The sequence below is a fragment of the Pinus tabuliformis genome, chromosome J (genome assembly GCF_031772625.1).
Source record: "Pinus tabuliformis cultivar Carrire ecotype Pingquan chromosome J, CPIR1, whole genome shotgun sequence".
Taxonomy (NCBI): Eukaryota; Viridiplantae; Streptophyta; class Pinopsida; order Pinales; family Pinaceae; genus Pinus; species Pinus tabuliformis.
In genome coordinates, this window is record NC_142295.1 from 1,493,986,505 (window position 1) to 1,494,005,780 (window position 19,276).

At 38.3% G+C, this 19,276-nt stretch overlaps 1 long non-coding RNA gene across 2 annotated transcripts; it reads right to left on the minus strand.

Moving 5' to 3' along the window:
• Window positions 1-12,349: 12,349 nt before the first annotated feature.
• LOC149233071 (uncharacterized) lies at window positions 12,350-13,277 on the minus strand. 2 transcript variants are annotated; one of them, XR_016247592.1, is made up of 4 exons: window positions 13,136-13,277; window positions 12,926-13,035; window positions 12,783-12,831; window positions 12,350-12,612 (listed from the first exon to the last, which is right to left on the minus strand). It is a non-coding gene; the product is annotated as an uncharacterized LOC149233071 (long non-coding RNA). The 2 variants fall into 2 exon arrangements; XR_016247591.1 differs by having other exon boundaries at window positions 12,350-12,703.
• Window positions 13,278-19,276: the final 5,999 nt, after the last annotated feature.

Genomic DNA, 19,276 nt, shown 5'->3' on the forward strand with positions numbered 1-19,276 from the left:
ACAAGAGCTAGTACTTGTGCATATAGCATCGTCGCTTCCAAGTTTGTACGAACTACCGGGTTGATAAAATGAGAGACAGGAAGCCCCAGGAGTTGTAGCATTATTGCTACAACACTGGAGCTCACCATCTTTTTGGCGCCGTTGCCGGGGAAGCGGCAGAGTATTGGTGATTGTTGCTTTTCTTCTACTTCCTTACTCTTGCCTTCTGCTAAGTAGTTTACTTCATTTCCATTCTGCAAAAGTAGCATAGCATTTCCTGCTTTCATAGATTAGCATTTCCTGCTTTCCTAGATTAGCCTTTCAATTCCGCAATTTCAATTTTGCAAGCGTAGATTAGTATTTCAATTTTGCAAGCGTAGACTAGCCTTTCCATTCCTGCAATTTCATTTGAGCAAAATAGATTAGTCCTTTCCTGCTTTCATTTCAATTCCGCATTTTCATTTTAGCAAGATAGTTAGTTGCAGTTCAATCTATTTCAGTTTTGCATGTAGAAGTAGAAAAAAGCAAAAATCAACCAAAAATATTTCATTTCATGCCTTGTAGGAGTAGAGATAAGTTAGAAAAATGATTGCACAACACCCCCACTGCTTCACACAGCCAACGTTCTTCTTCGATGGCTGTGATGAAAGAACCCCTGGGTGGACATCAAGACATATCTGAAGAACCTCTAGGGGAGAAGAAGAAGAAACATTCCTCTGAAGCAAATGGCTACAAGCAGAAATGTTGGGAGCAGTCCCTTGTCTAAAGATGAATTTGCAAATCAGATCGAAGATTTCAAGGGTGATATGAGGCAGTTTCTTGCCATGCAACTGGATACCTTGCAGATCCAAAAGAAGCAAGAAGAAGCCAAGAGGGCTTTGGTCATTTTTTGTCCTAGCTGCCTTAAAAAGCATCCTAGGAACGAATGTCCAATGCACTCTCTAGAAGTGTGTTTTGTATGTGAAGAATACCATCCTACAGATCAGTGCCCTTCCTTGCCCAGAATCAAAGCTGCATATCAGAGAGCCAAGGGAGCCACTGAATCACTCTATTATATGAACCAAAGGAGGCCACATGGACCTAGATCTTACCAGCAGGAACTGCAAGGGATACCCGAGACCTATTATGACCCTTATCAAGCCACTTTCATGCCTTCTTGGGATCCCCCTGCTCATCCTTCCTGGTCTACACCTCCTCCTTGGTCATATTCTCCTTGTTCCTTCACAGATCCATATTATGCCCAACCAGTTGCTCATTCATTTCACTCTTATGCTCAGCCACAACCGCAGTGGAATGCACCTTATCAGGAGTGGAAGCCCCAGTACAACTCTCATCCCGCTCATTTTCCTCCACCACCTGCTCATCCACAACCATCGCCTCCTCCTCCACCAAGGCAACCCCAAATGCCTACCCAACCACAATGCCATCCATCTCCATCTCAATTTCACACCTCCACTCAGCTACCCGTACCTCCATTTCCAAAACCATGCAAGGGAGCAGCTCAACCCCATTGCAAATCTGAGACACAACATATCCAAACAACTCCTCTTGAGCCCAATGATCTTCACCATAGCTCAGGAAAAGCATTGCAAAAAAGAGATCATCTTGAAAGCATTGAAGGATCACATCCAGTCAAAGAAGATTCAAAAGAGGAGATCAAAGAACCATGGGCTGCACTTGATGAAGATAAGCGATCTAAATCAGAGATCGAAAGAGATCCCTCATGGTTACCATCAAATCTTCCATGTACTCAAGAGAAAGATCAGCAAAAAGAGGAAGATCAGAAGGTCATGATAGAAGGTGACATGAAGAATGATCCAAATCAGCAAGATGAACAAGGATATCAAAGCTATATTGAGATATGGTTTCAGAAGGTCACTAAGTTGCAGCAGCACTCTCCTCCTCAGCTATGTTTTGTACTCTCAAACTCAGATCATTTTGTCTCTGAAAGTTGGATAGTTGTCCAAGCATGCATTTCGAGCCTTCACATAATTTTTTCTCTAATCTCGATGTGCACATGGCTCCATTGGAAGTATTCTTATACTTGAAAATGATTTTGTTTTTCAAGTAGGGTAGGGTAGAAAAAATGAAAAAAAAAAAGGAAAAATAAAGAAATGAAAAAATGAAAATAAGAGAAAAATAAAAATCTAAGGTGAAAACCCCCTCGGAGGCGCCTTAGATTGGCTCATTGATTGAAAACCTCCATGAGGCGGTCAATGGGTTGGAAAAAAAAGAGAAGAGAAAAAGATCTCTGGGTGAAAACCTCCCTTGGAGGCGCCCAGGGCAGGCAATTAGGGTGAAAACCTCCATGAGGCGCCCTAGTTGTTTTTCAAAAAAAAATTAAAAAAAATAAAGCTAATCTCCATTGAATAATTTCATGTTGCAGCAGTGACATTGTAGGTTGCAAGAAGGACATTGTAGGTCAGGTGGATCACTCAAAACAAAGACAAAGGAGTTTTTGTGCCTTCTACAGGAAGGTGCCAGTTTCTACAGGAAGGTGCCAGTTTCTACAGGAAGAGCTGCCTGTCTACAGGAAGCTCTGTATTTCTACAGGAAACTTCCTGTAGAGGCTCAGAACGGGCCAGAATGCATTTCATGAGCAGATCTGATGACTACGGGTTGGTGTGGACGCATGCAAGCCTCTTTTGGGCCCATGCACGACGCTGTTACCTTGCTCCACCATCCTCGTCAACATGCATCCAAGTCCCCTGCACCAGCAAAACAGATCAATGAGTTCTTGCGAAAAAAGGCATTTTCAAAGATAAACAAGCGCGGAGATCTTACACCACAGGCATCAGAAGCTCCGGAAGCGGGATTGAAAGACCAGATCCTCCGCCGTGCAGCATACACCCAAGGAAGAAGAACTGGTACGAGACACCCGCGGGAATCCTGTAACAGTTCAACCTGCTGGAGTGGATACCGTTCACAACACCGCCATCTCCAAGGTAATGCGAGCGCATGCGACCACAACATTCCCTCCATCGTCAACAACCTGTAACCATGAGCCTCCGGGTCTGTGTGAGTGCGCATGCAGCAGGTAGATCCGCTCACCATCATCGAAAAACTGGAAAAATCGTGTGCAGCCACGCAGGTAAGCGTCTAACCCCTTCCTTCCATCAAATCGCATGAATATTACTTTGATTTGTTTGCATGGCGTAAAGGTGAATGGTTGAGCAGCCGTATGGCCAAGTAGACTGGCCACGTCGGCGAGTTATGGTATAGTTGAATGTTCGGGTGGCGGCCACAAAAAAATCAGCAGCACGCACGTGAGAATCCGTGGGAATGAGTTCAGCAGAAAAAGGCGACGGCAGATCTGTGGGAATGAATGCGGCAGCAAGTGAATACGCCGGTGAGTGGTTGATGACGTCGCTCAACAGTCCGGCGGGGGATGAGCTGTCCCCCCGCGCCACGGATCGCGCCGATTGAAAATCTAATCGGCTAGATTTTGACATACATTCAATCAACCACCACTTCGAACTCGAGTGGCTATTACGATCGTCTCTGCACCTTGATACGCCGAGCTGTTGGCTACCAGAACACCGGTGAAGCGCACCTCAACCGCGGTCCAATTGCAGTCCTCCCGGAAATTTGCGCACTGCTCCTACAGGAACACAGTTCTACAGGAACGCAGTCTACAGGAACGCAGTCTTCTACAGGAACGCGAGTGTTCACGTAAAAAAAGGTGGCCGAGTAACGAGGTAACCCTGGACTTCTCATGCAAATGGTCATGTAAGGTGGTAGAATTGTCAGTTACTGTCTGGGTATAGAGAAAGTGGTGAAATTGTTGTCTGTAGACTTATACTGTCATTCTACAGGAATGTTGAAGCAGTTAGACTGTGTTGTAAAATTTTGTGGATTATACGCATTGTTCTGCACTCTGTCACCGAAACTTCACACTCCTCCACCATCACCACCTCCGGTTAAGAAAATTGTGCATCATGCCGAGTGGATTTATCAGGCGAGAACCCACAGATTTAGAAAAATTGAGGAGAAATCAGGCCGTGGTAGAGCTTTTTACACGAGCACAGTGGATGTCTTTTTGTGATAAGTTGCAAGGGTACGATGAGGAAGTGGCCGAGGAATTCTTGCAGGCCCTGAGGCCAAAATCCAAGGTGCTGGCCACAGTCAATTTCAGAGGCCTAAGCTTCAAGATCACCCCGGAGTCTATCAGCAGAATCACTGAGCTTCCTATGGGTCTCCCGTGGGATAAAGAAGAACGAAAGCTAAGCCAGCAAGCCAAGAAAGAGTTCTTCCCACCTGAAGAATCATTCACAGAGGACAAAAATGGGGTGAGAAGGACAAGCCTGTTGCCACCATGGAACGAAGTCAGTTTGCAAATCATGAAATATATTACCTGTGAGGGTCGTTACAGCATTGTGTATGCATATCACTTCCGGCTGCTCAGTGAACTAAGACACCGGATTGATCTTCCTGCAGAACAGAGATTGAGCATTCCTTACTTTCTACTACAGTCCTTGATGGAGTGCGCTACAAAGCTCAAGGACGGCATTCCGGATCAGGTAGGCCACCATGGGCTAATCAAGCTTCTTGTGGAGGATGCTCTCCACTCATATAAGGTCCCCCTCGCATGGGAATCATTTAGGAATTTAACAAGAGAAGGGGACATAAAAATGTTGCTTGAAGAAACGGGGTCCTCTAGCGGTGCGAAAGAAGAGCCAGTAGCCAAGAATAAGAAAGGGAAAAGCCAAAAGATCTCGACTCCAACACAGAAGAAAGAACGAAAGGAGAAGGAGGAGGGAAAGGATGACAGAGCAAAAGAGGACACCCCCATCCTGTCAGCAAGGGAAAAGAGGTTGAAAAGTAGGGCAGTCAAAACCGAGGTGGTCCTTGCCAGCCCAAGCACCTCGTCAGCTCCTGCAGTCAAAGCCAAAAGCAAAATCCATGCAGCCAAGCAAGAAAAGGTGGTGAGAGTTGCATCTGCAGGAACGCAAAAACAGGCTTCTACAGGAAGCCCGGAAGCAACACCTACAGGAAAACAAAAGCAGGCTTCTACAGGAAGCCCAAGAACTACGCCTACAGGAAAGCAGACGAAGGCTTCTATAGGAAGCCCGAAAACAGAGAAGGGGTCTTCTACAGGAAGCTCGTAAATAGAAAGGGAAGGGCCTTCCACAAGGAGCACCGGGAAAGTAAAAAGCAAGGGAGAGAAAGCTGATCCTCTCGAGAAGGAGGCGGCAGCTGCGCTGGCCGCCCTCAGTACACCTGCGAAACCAACAGAAAAGAGGGAGAGGGAGATCCCTCTACCTTCCGAAACCAGGAGAAGTCAGAGGATGAAAGCAGACATGTCGCAGCCTCCTCCCAGCAGCCAAACCTCTTTAGGGAGTGTTCCTACTTCACCCAGTGAGAAAACTCCCTCTAAGACACCGGCCACCCCCGAGAAAGGAAGCCCGAAGGTCACCTCCTGGACACGAAAGATAGGCCAATCGCCTTCCGAAGCCCAGCTCAAAGAAACAGGAAAGAGGGAAGAAGTTCCACCCTCGTCACCACCAGGGGCAGAGAAGGCAAGGCCATCAAAAGCGGAAAAAAAAGAGCCTGTTCCGGTCCCGAGTCCTCGGCCAAGGACAAGGAGCAGGAGCAAGGTTGCTCAAGGATGAGCAAATGGTTCAGCTGGGGGGTGATGATGAGCCCCAATTTTGGTACAATTTGGGCTCATTTTGGCCTATTCTACTTGCTCAAACCATTCATATTTTATTGCTTATGCATGCATTTCTTAGTTTGTTCGTGTTGTTTGTAGGAAGAAGGGTAGACATATTATCTACGTGACTAATGCATGATGCTTTCAGGTTTTTTGCATTTAAAGGGAGAAAAGACACGAAAAAGGAGACAAGGGGACAATGAGGTGGCACTGCTGGTTTTTAGGAGAGGATGTCCACAGTCTTGGGGACCTTCCTCGTGATTCCCACCGTAGCTCCGAGCTCCAACCAATCTCCCCACCGAGCATAGAGCACCGAGCATAGAGGCAGCCAACTGTTCTACAGGAACAGCAGTCATAACTGTTCTACAGGATCACCAAGTTAAACTTCAGTTGGACAACCGAGTTCCTAAAATCAAGGAGACCTGTTGGATGATTGTTTTTGCATAAGTATAGAGGCCGTAGCCTTTGATAGGTTGTTGAAACTTTCGCATTACTATTGTAATTTTTGAGCACAGCTCGGTGTTAGTTCTTGTTGTAAGCCAGTTTTGGCATAACATCAGATTATGAATAAAGAAGGCAAATTTTGGTCTAGCTCTGAGTTTTCTTAAGGAGACTATAGCTCTCAGGTTAGGGCCCAACCTGAGAGCCATAGATCCCCTCTGCTGTAGTGTTGTTTGCATTTCGTTTCAGCGCTCTGAGTTTTCATTTTCACATGCAATTTGAATTACAGGTTGTTGAATTAGTCTTTTTCATGAGCATAGATAGGACTAGTTTATGGTTGAATTGCTCTCGGTTGTTTAGTTAGATTAGCAGGTTGATAATACATTGGAGCTCCAGCAAAAAAGGTTGAGGAAGTCTCCACTGCCATCTCCGTTTGGAGATTGGAGTGCAGCCTATACCAGCCACAAAAACACGCAGTTCTTCACTTCATACATGCTGCAACATAGTCTCGTTATGATAGATCTTTCCACATGATTCACACCTGCACACACGCCTTCATCACAGCTTCATGCACATTCTCCTTCGCGTTTTGGATCGCTGTTCATTGAATTTATACGCACAGGTAGTTTAGGTTGATGCATTTTCGGTTTGGTGACAGTCATAAGCATTTGTTTCACTTACACTGCTCTCTCTCGTTCCATTACCTCATTCTCCATCTTGATCACGCATGCAAACACATCGTTGACCCCTGCTCCGCTCTGTTATCTCCCAAAGTCTTTCACTCCTCACATAGCTTCATTCTCTAGCCCTTTCGTTGACCTAGTCCTCTATCTTCCAACCTACTCCCTACACTCACTCCCTATCCTATTCTTCCACTTCTGAGCCATCACCAGCCTTATTCCTACCTTACACATCTCCCCCTACCATTCCATCACTCCTCCATCACTTCAAACACTCACGGTAGGTCATCCTGTAGCAATTTGTAGACATCCTGTAGAAATCTCTGCGTATCCTGTAGGATCCCCTGCAGACATCCTGTAGGAGGCCACTCACTCGGTTGTTGAGCATCTGAATGCGAGGAACCTCTGTGGATGGATGCTAAGGATCCCTAGGGACCTCTCCTAGCCTCCCCAACCTGTCCCACGCTTTCCTTCCTTCTCCATCCCATCTGCACAACCAAACCCTAGTTAGCACAAAATCACAATCATTCCATCCACTTAAAGGAAAAATACAAAAACATGTCTTTTATGATGCAAGTAGCTTAGATCCATGCATTTCCACTTATTAGAGGTAACAGCAGCATTGGTAGAGGTTTCATTCACATTCTTTGCATTACAGAGGTTAGACTAGTTAAATTAGGGTTTCCTAGGTTTACATGCTTTGATTTGCTTTCAGTCCATTTTGTCAAGTAGAGTAGTTTTCCTTTGAGAATAGCTTTCGTCCATCAATTAGCAAGCTTCTTCTGAGAGCCTATAGAAGTTGGCTTGAGCCCTAGCGGACTTGTGCCAGCTGACCAAGTGACAGCTGCGACAAGAGCTAGTACTTGTGCATATAGCACCGTCGCTTCCAAGTTTGTACGAACTACCGGATTGATAAAATGAGAGACAGGAAGCCCCAGGAGTTGTAGCATTATTGCTACAATACTGGAGCTCACCATGGAGCTTGAAAGTCATCAAAATTGGTTGCTATGGTTTTCAACTAACAAGGACAAACAACCTTTACCCTAGTATTGTTTTATACCTCAAACTTTTGGATCTACCTGTATAAACAATGACCAATAATGGAATCATCCTCGTACCTTAAAATCAATCCAACGTATAAGTATTAGAATCAATTTATCACAACTTCCTAAACAAATCAAATAAAGAATCCAACATGATGAGAACATCAATTCTAACACTAGTAAATTACTCGAATAAAAAGACCTAGAATGAACCAAAAAGAAGCAAAAATACATGTTTGGCACAACAAGCCCTAGAGTTGTGGCTCTTTAATACCACTTGTCATGATCCTACCTATGGTACCACTCAACAAAGTAGGCACCCGCATACTTAAAATTTTGCTTATTTTGTGCAATCTATTTCCAGAATCTCCACCTTATAACAATAAAGGCTTTGGGTATAAGTTCTAAAATTGTAACAAATGCACTCATAATAAGGCTAAGATGGCCTTCAAATCATGAGAATCACAACAGTCTATAAACAAGAATGCAACATCAAAGACTCCATAATATTTGCAGCTTTACCAGTAGGAAGTTCCATGTGAATCCCCCTCAATCTGCTCATTATGAAATGTTGAGATCTGAACTCCATGCTTAAGAGAACTATAGATATGGGGTTGAATGTCCTCTTGTTGTCATGTATGAAAGGCCAAAATATAATGGTCACATTAATTAGTTGTTCTCAGAAATATTAAATGTAAGAAAAATATGCAACTAAAGAGAATCTGAAAAAAAAGGATATAGATGTAATGGTTTGCAAGTATTGGCACCACCAAACAGGCACCCAATGATTTTTTTTACTGCAAAAACAAAGATCTTGTTATCTATGAACTATTTTGGAAGCACTACAATAGAACTGAGATGTTGATCATGAGGCAACCAAGAACAATTTTACTTAGGAAAAATGCAATTTTATTTAAAAATATATATTATCACCAAAAGTACACTAAAGGTAAAATACCAACAAATTCATGCCTTTCTTTAAACTTGGTCACAACGTATGAAGAATGGAATCATTGCATTTTGATGATACCACCAAAATAGAAATGCAAATATGTTTTATACCTCAACCCGAATCTCACATAGTGCTTTCAAAATCAACACCCGGGAACTAGGATCAAGTTCCTTGTATGCTATGTTCTCCTCTCTACACAAGAAGGGAAGCCTCAGATCATAGAAAAATAAAATCCATAGAGGCACAAAAATATTTGAGGTTGTAATAATTGGAAATTCCCCTTCAGCTACCTATATATGAAAGTAAATAAGCTACTTCAGTCACAACACATTTAAAATTTTGATTGCATACAAAGTGGAATAACAGATTACAGAAGTAGGTTGTTGAGAGAACATAGCATACAAGGAACTTGATCTTGGTTCCCGGGTGTTGATTCTGAAAGCACTATGTGAGATTCGGGTTGAGGTATAAAACACTCATCCACAGGCTTCAATAATTGGAAATTCCCCTTAAAATACCTATATATGAAAGTAAATAAGCTACTCGAGTCACAACACATTTAGAAATTTGATTGCATTTAAAGTGGAATAATAGATTCTAGAACTACATTGTTGAACTACAATGATCCTGTGCTATGGTTATAACCTACCAGGTACCAACGAACCTTAAGCTTCTTATATAATAAAAACACCTACATGTCATGCTCGAGAGCACTTATAATTACTGGAGGAATCACCTGCAAGACAAATAACTAGAGGTTGAGATGTATTTCAATTGATTTGTTCAAATGGTATTATTAAAATCTACATTAATAACAAAGAAATTCCAAAAACATATTGATTCTCTACCCTTCCAACCATGTTCCTGAAGCATTGAAAACATAGCCAAACAAAAGAATAGATAATAAACTACCACATCCTCTTGTTCTTCTATAGCTTTTCTCCCTCACACTACATGTCTGTAATAATCTTTCTAGAATCTAGACTAATTTTATCCAAATATTCCATCTTGTGGATTGTTTGATTGCAAGTAGTCTTTAGTTCTAGCCTCGAAACCCATATTTAAACGTTCACAAACTATTCCCTTCACCATGTTGATCACACATACACCCAACTTATATGGACTGAATTGCCTACTTTAAATTTCTATGCTTGGCGTACCAAGAAGAGATTATGTCAACCCAAATAACTATCAAGAGCTACCACTAGTGACAATGACTATCAATAAAGAACAAATAAGACATACATAGGTTGAAAAATATCTATTCCCACTAATACCACAACTTAGGGAGAATTCTAATGAAATGGCCTTTCAAAGCAATGAAATTCTTCCAATCCAAGTGTGTCATCAAGTTAGATTTTCCTATGGAGGAATCTAGAAACCTGTTAACATAAAGCTTCCTAGGACTCTGAAAATTCAAGAAATATACAAACATATGGCATGGGGATCTTTTAATGGTGTCAAGGATCCCCACATATGTGTGAAGCAGGGGACATCCCATTCTTGAATGAAAAGCATTTTATTTCTTTCGACCCTGTTGTTGGGCAAGGGGCTAATAATCAAGAGAAATGTATTATTCACTATTGCTTCTTAAAATTCCATCTATAACATACCCAATACCCTTTTTCAACCATTGAGGATAGGGGGTACTTCTCAATTTTACATTTTTTTCATTTTTCCATACTCTGATACCAATTTCTCCACTACCCTGCCATGAATATAAGAATGCATGTGACAAGAAGGTATATGCAAATATAAGTAGACTAGAATACACTTTTATCATCAATACCTATAGGATATCTTGTATATGATCAAGCTAGTTGCTTATGCATGTTAGACTATGTGTTAACAACAATAATGATACCAATTTATGCACTTAGTCTTATGAAATAATCATGACCTTGTTGAATAGTACTAATATGTATTACATTGTGTACAAGCCATCATATGCTTTCCCTTATTCTATATGCATCACAGTAAGGTTGTGACAGTATATGGGTAGATCATCATTCAATCACAGTAAGGTTGTGACACAATTGATGGTAGCATATTAGAGTAGTCATAGTCATGGGATTAGTACCCTTATAAATGATAATGAAGTTCAAGCTCAATACACTTAGTTCAATATGCCCTATTTCTTTACCACTATAAGCATTGAGTACACTAGTTTCCATAATCAATGATCTTCACAACCCACAACCCGTATTCACAAGCTTGTACATAGTTAACATCGCTGTAAGCTTGACAATATGGATAAGCTATATTAGGCAATCACACTATGTAACACCCCAAAAATACATGGTTGAATTACTTTTGCTATTTTACTATTTTACTTTTACAATGTTGTGTTCTACCGGGAACTGGAAACTTATTGCTTAGTTAGCCAAAGTGATTTTCATAAATAATAATGAACAGAAGTAAATTTAATTCAGGAAAAGAATTCAGTTACAAAACCTTTTGAGACAGTTGGGGTTGGTTGCACTTTCTTTCTTTAAAGAAGAGATTCGAGGAAGGCAGAGGCTGCTGGAGAATCAGGAAAGAAGAAAAGGATAAGGAAGGACACTGCCGATGAACCCGAAAACTTCTTGAGATGGGTGAAATAAACTAGTGGAAGCCTTGGGGACAACTCGAAAGGGTGAGACTCTCGACCAATGGTCTTGATGTTCAGAGCAATTAAATCCATTTAGCACCACCACTGTCTCAAGCGGAAGAGATCGGGGTAGAGTCTGGACGTCATAGCCAGACTCACGGCTGGGTGTGAGATCTTCCATAAACAAAAGGAAAAACGTTCAAGCCAAGAGAAACAAATAAGTACTGCAATTCAGTTCTTAGGGGATGTTAACTTATTTGTCTCTGCTGATGAACAATGTTTAGACAGAAAGAAAATTCTGTGATTAAATTGGAAAAAATAATAAGTAACAGAACCTAGTTTTTCAGGGGTTTTTTAATTATATGTTTCATTGATGAACTATATTTATACATAAAACAAACTCTGTGATTAAACTGAAAAACGAACTTTATTGAAACATAGTGTGAGAAACGAATACATAAACCTGAATAATTATTTGAAGCATATGTTTTAGGTATTAAAAGGGTGAAAAACAGAAATTACAACTTTGTTCATGGCCTCTCTTCATTATCGAATTTGTTGGGAACGATTATAAATATTGCAATCTTCAACAAAAAAAGTACGAAGCGAAGAGGACCCGAAAGCTAGTTTCAGGCCATTGAACAGTTACTAGTTAGTTAACAAGATCTCTCTTTTAAAAGACAAATTTTGTTAAACACTACATCAATCTAAGCATAACTCGGTAATCGACTTAGAATCTTAACAGAGACACCCACTGTACATACTGAAACATCCACAGGTAAATGGATTAACTGATTATGGTGCATAAATATAAATTAGACATTTCAAGAAAAGAAACCAAGAATCTAGGGCCAAGTAAGCCTTTCGATATCCCTGTAAATATGTTACAAAAATGCTGATTCCTAATAGAACGACAACCATTATATTTTTAGCCGTAAATGTAAGCGATTTCGACCCAACTCATACAACAGTAAACCTTCAAAGAAAAAATGAGATTACTCAGTTCGACTGAACTTCAATTGAGAAAGAAACCATTCCTTCTGTTCCCATTAACCTTGTACAGTCACATAGAAAATTAAAAGTAAAGCCCAATTACTTGGGGTTAAGAACTGAGACAACCCTAAACAAAGTCCATGGTGTTGCCAGAGTTTTTCCACCCTAAGATTACTAACCCCGACCATTGAAAACGTCGAAAAGGTTGCCAGCAGCAACAAGCCACGTAAGAAACAATCATAAAATATTGAGGATGTCATCATGTCGAAGAGAGAACCAACCTGGAGAGGGTATCCGCAAGTTAATGATAGTCTCAGTAGCCTAGACGCACAGAGATAAATCTGGGGCTTAAAAACCAAAAAAAAACCTCACCTGTAATCAAGAGCCGTGAATTAGTTTCAGCTTAATTTTAAAAACACACACACACAATAATTAGGCAAAGGAATATTACCTGGAGCAACATCTGAGGAAAACCGGGATGATGAAGAGATGTCGCAACACTGCTATCAAGGTGAGGAAACTGTAATCATTAAACACCAAATTCGTGGGTTGTGACAACCACAGTAACCCTAACTCCTTAAAATATATACGTACCATATAATACCCTTAAGATGAGCGCAGTTAGACTCACATTCGTGGCCACCAACACTCTGGTTAAAATCATAGTCGACAGTGAGTTGGGAAGAATCCCCCACAGCTGGAAACTGAGAAAACAAAATAACTGGTAAGAGTTGAACGCGAACACAGTGGAAAGCGGAGTTGTATAAACTATCAGCAGGTGGATGAATGACCCCGGGTCCTTACCTATTTCAGTTCGAGCATGGCTGAAACCCTGCCCTGTTGTAGAGCATGAACCACCATACCCTCGTTGATTAAATGTCGTCAAATGTTGAGTTTGGGGAGAAAATCAGTTACCTCAAACCCTCCGTCGGGAGCCTGAACTGCGACGACAATCGAACGGAGGAGGGTGCGGAAAATGTTATAACCTCAAATAACCTTACAGTAACATTAATGCTAAAATTCCTCACAGCACAAATGAATTTAATCCAACATCAAATAAAGTTTAATTTAAGTTATGCATTGGAATGCGTAAACCTAACTTTTAACCTCTTATGGTATTGGTTAAGTACGCCATGGAATCATAGTAAGGTTTAATTAATAAACATTATAACAATGAGATTAGACTTATGGTAAGGATAGCATTAATAATTTCTTTTTTATGGTCAAATATCTGTTACACACTATTTATTAGTGCAAGTCTTTCTCGATTCAATAATAGAGTTTAAGCTTCTGTGATCTATATCAAGATCCTATCGACCCTAAGGATATGAAGGGCGTTTATATGATCCTTGTTCCTGTGGGACCCCCTATATTGGGGAGACTGGTCGTTCCATTAATCAGAGGATTAGCGAGCACGCAGCGGATCTTAAGCATAGGAGAGCTAAGTCTTCCACTTTGGTTGAACATGCTTAGAAAACCAATCATCATGTTTGTATTGAAGAGGCCAGTGTTATAGCTAAGGTTTCGCATTTCCACCATCGAAAATTCAGGGAAGCGCTTGAGATTGAAAAGAGACCAGGCAATCTCAATAGGGATGACGGGTGGAAAGTCAGTAGGTGTTGGGTCCCTGCCCTCTCGTCCTAGTCGTTTTTTCATCATCTTTGGTTTTTGTTGTTTTTCGTCTCTATTATATCTATTTTTATTTATTCTATTTTATTTTATTTTTATTTATTTATTTCTTTGTTCTTTTTAGTATTCTGTGGCCCTCTTATTTTGTTTTTAACCTATTTTGGCCTTGTTGTTCTTATAAAGTCCTTTTTTACCTTTTTTGATTCTTCTAAATAGTATTAATTTATTTTATTATTTCTTCTTCCTTGATCTTATGGTAATATTTTCCCTTTATTTACTAATGAAATTTAAATAAATTGATTGGTTTTATATTAATAAAATAGAAATTAATTTATTATTTTAGGTTATTTATTTAAAGTATTATTTAATGATTCTTTTAATTAATATTTTTACTTATATATTCCATTGTAGGCATTTACTTATTCCCATTAACTCATAATAGTTAACTTTGATTTTTAACTTAATTACCTTTATCTATTAATAAAAATTAAATAAGATTATTACTATTTTTATATTAATATAATTTAAATAAAATTATCATTTCTCTATTCATTCTTATCTTGTTATAATTTTTAACTTTTTTCCAACTAACTTTACTTTATTTTATTAAATCCTTTTTTCCATTTTATTATTATTAGTTAACTTCTTTATTCTTTGGCCCTTTATTTAACTTTAATTCCTTTTAAATTATATTTTTGATAATATTTTTTTGAACTTAATACCCCTTAGAATTATTTGTATGGGATTGGTCCTAAACATTATTATAAACTAATTATTAATTACTTTCTCAACCTATGATTAATTATATATATAGGCATGTATATATATATATATATAATAATTATTAAATAATTTAAATAAGTGAATAAATTATCTTTTTAATTCTAACCATTAACCCTAACTTTCATCTTAATAATCGAATATTTTAACTTTAATCATAGAATATATATATTTATATATTTAACCTTAAAATTATTTTAACTAACTTCCATAAAAATAAACTAACCATTAAATTATTATTGAATAAAAAACTAGTCATCTTATTATTTTAATCATAATATATATATATATGTAGAATACCAATAATAATTATTTTATAAATTGAATAAAATAAATAAATAAATATACTATCAAACCAACCATTTAATCCTACCTTTTATATATATATATATATATATATATATATATATATATATATTTTAATTTAAATACATAAACAGATTCCCTTTTTATAACCATCCTTTTTACCGAATTCAACTGATTTCCTTAAAAATAGTAAATAAGAATTTGACCTGGTCCTAAGGTCAAAATTAGCCGTTAATTTAGCCGTTGGAGTCTCTTCTCAAACTATTTATCATGCTAAGCTGGATCTGTTGCTTCAACTTGTCCTGACGATGAACCACACTAGTTGGTTCGAAACGCGTCGACAAATGATATTCCATGTGATTTTCGCCGAAGAATCTTTCTTAACAAGTCTTTCTATTAAGCCCATATAAGGTGACACTATTGATCATAGTTGGTATTACTATTACTAACACTTTTGACTGGAATAGAGCTTAGATAAGCAATCACTTCATACTGTTCATGTAACCTGTAATACGGTATTTATGAGTGACTCGACTTATACAATTACTAATAGTTATGTACAAAGAAGTAGTAAATTAGTAAGATTACAGGCTATTGTAGTTATATCTTTCGGGATTAGTGTGATCATCATACATAGAGTACTCTTATCACTAAGGATCATAGCATGAAATCAATGTATATGTGTAACTCTTATATGTTACTTATAGCTATACCATATCTGAGCTTATAACCTAAGTAGTTGCATATCATTTAATCTATGGCATTAGTTTAGCTTGATCAATACTAAGCAATGTGTAAAGATAGCACTAGTCATATCAGCATCACTTTAATTTATTGGAATAGCTCATATATGGGATGAACCCAAGAGGAGTACACAAACTTAGAAATTTTGGAAGAACAGAGCAGAGGAGTGCATCAAGAGAGGATTTTTCTACAACTATAAAAGATATCCATGACCAAGTGAAGAAAAAATTGTATCACAGTAGTTTGAAGTATAAAATCAAGGCAAACCTTACTAGGAGGGAGCATAATTTTGATGTTGGATATCTTGTACTTGCACATTTGAGGAGAGAGATATTTCCAAAGGGAAAGTACACCAAATTGAAGTTTAAAAAGATAGGACCCTGCAACATTCTAAAGAAATTTTCTGCTAATGCTTATGAACTTGGATTGCCACATGGAATTGGAATTTCACCAATTTATAATGTAGTATACCGATACAAGTATGAGCCTAAGGTAGAACAACTAACCAATAACCAGAAGCAATAACCAATTCCATGGGAAAAGCAGTTGCCTGTAGTTGAACCTTTGCAGCTAGAGAGGATTTTAGATAAAAGGTTGCTCAGGGAGACCAGGGAGAAAGAGTAATTAGTTAAATGGAAGGACCTTCCAGTGTCAGATGCACCCTATATGATTGCCACAATTATACAGAAAAGTGGCAAATCCATTGAAGAACACATGGGCAGGAGCTCGTGAAATATTTGTCCCTTAAGAGTATGATGCAGGGGTATCTGTAATGCTTATTGAACGATAGGTCAAAATAATTTACTAGAGGAGTTGGTTCCTCAATGAGTGGCTTATTAGGCTTGGACTTGTTTTAATTTCCATGTATTTCATTAAAATTAGACAATTTGTTGTAGTTTAGTTTAAATTTCCCCAAATTAGCCCTCATATCTTATCTTTAAGGATTTGAACCGAATGGATGTAATTTTATATTTCTTTTCTTAATGAGAAAAGAAGTCGTAGAGTACGTAAGAGTGGAAAATTTATCTAAAAGAGCTGTAATTGCATAATTAGTCCTTCTGCAATTTTATTTTCACACAGTTTAGTAAACCATATGTTTAGTTATTAATCCCGAGATTTGTAAAATGCCCAATACTAGCATCAAGTGGTTGCAGAAGGGGGGGACAAGGGAGAGGAGTTTCATTATAAGAGTCATAGAGCCGAATAAAGAGGCCCAAAGATCACAAATATTCGAGACAAGCCATAGTATTGAAACCAGTTTTAACATTTGAGATGCCAACACTTAGTCGTTTTTCGTTTTTGGAAGAGTTTGGGAATTGTCGGAGCCCAAGATTGTCAACTAATGGAATTTTGTAACAAACTTAGTCGTTTTTCGTTTTTGGAAGAGTTTGGGAATTGTCGGAGCCCAAGATTGTCAACTAATGGAATTTTGTAACAAAGTTTTTTCCCGAGGGCTTGAAAAACCCAAAATCCTGAAATCTTGTAAGTTATTGTAGTTAAGCATCGGGGACCCAGAACTAGGGACCTTCAAGTTTCGGTGACGTAAATTTATTTATGTTTCTTGAAGTCCCATAAGTTAATTTAATTGAGTGTTACGGAAAAAGGGACCAAGGACCATCAAGTGATGGCGGCGAAAATACTTTATTTTCCCCAGATCTGTTAAGTGACAGGTTTGTGGGGCCTATAAGGAAGTGAGCGCGTTAGCGAAGTTTTCCCTGTGTAAAAGCTTAAGTTGGAAACCCGACAAGCTAGAAGTCTGTAACTATTTTTAATTGTGTTATTAAAGAGTTCAAGCAACCTGGGGTCACGATATTTGTATGAAATAAAGAGCACCTAAAGTTGTTTTGTGCCTATTTCATTTATAATTTCCATGCTGCATTGAAATCTTTCGACTACAATTTTTAACAGGGAAGTTTCTTTTCAAGGATCCAACTGCTAGAGGGATCGATTTAAGCCAATATTCATTGAGATTTGCATCATATACTCTCTTTCTTCAAACAGTTTGGGATCTGCTATTCCTTTTTTGAGGAGAATTTTGAGGTACTAGCCACATGAATGCCACAAGCATATACAAAAGTAATTTCATTTCTCTATGAAATAGAATTACCTACTTTTTATTTGTGGGGAGCGGGGGGAGAGATAATTATATAAAAATATGTAAATAAAGATGATGTGCACACGTGAGTGAAGGTGAAATTATTCAAAGGAAGAAATAGAAGTTGCAAATAATTATGACAAAAATGAATGAAGAAGCATGCAAGGATTAGGTGGCATGTGGATGAGATAAGGCTTATAATCTCACACTAAACAACAAGCTAGGAAAGGGAAAAATACAAAAGATTATCAATTTTAGGACTACAAATGAAGTGATATGATGTGCACATTAAAAAAAAGGGGCATGGAGTAGGCTAGTGTAGATCCATCTTAACCCTAGATTTAGTAATCACCCAAAGAGATAAAAAGAAAAGAGGTAACTCTATTTATATCAGTGCTTAAAAGATGTAGGGTTAATCAATATATGCTAGATTAATTTAATATATATTTTTACAATTACTAATGTACCCCTTTTTATTGTTTAATATTATGTTGTTGTGTAATTCACATGAAATATAGTGAAAAACTTGAGAATACAAGGAAAAAGAGAGATAAACCACAATAAAGATATATTTGATAATAGAAAATAGAAAGATATGTTCAATTCCCTCTTCCAGGGAGAAACCTCAAAGAGAAATGTTCTAAATACAATCAAGAATTCTTGACAAAGTGTTACATAATATTCTACTCAATATATATCTGTCCATACAAAGTATTAACTACCCATGAGCTAGCTTGTAATCAGAGCCTACTAACTAATTTGGGCCTTATTAACAAAGATGACCTTTTTTTACAATGAGTGACTATTAACTAACTATCTAATGGGCCACATAAAATAATAATGCATCTAAAGGGGTTTGTTTAGGACCCTAATATGCCCTCCCCCTTTGAATGAAACATTGTCCTCAACGCTAATGGTGAGGATATTGTTGGGGAATCAATTCTAGTTCCCATATGGCATCCTGTGGTTGCATATATTTCCACTGAATCAATACTTGATAATGTGTTAGTGCAATTAGCACTCTCTTATATCCAATAATTCTTAAGGCCAGAGCTAAATGGATTCATCTCCATTAAGTTCTAGTAGGTTTCTTTGTGCTTTGTAACTTGATCTCGCAACCTTATTCAATAAGACACATGCAAGACTAGATAAATCTTGGAGAGGGATGGAAGAGCCAATTTGTAGATAACTAGATCAATGCATTGTATGATCTAATAAGGCCCATAGAGTTTAGGAGATAACTTCTAGGGAAAATTATCTTCCAATGAAGATTGTTTGTAAGTTGGTAGGTGAAAGAACACATGACCCCCTTTAGCAAAAGAATGTTCAGATTTGCATTGATCATCTTGTTATCTCATTTTATTTTTCATCATAACTAAGTTTTCCTTGAG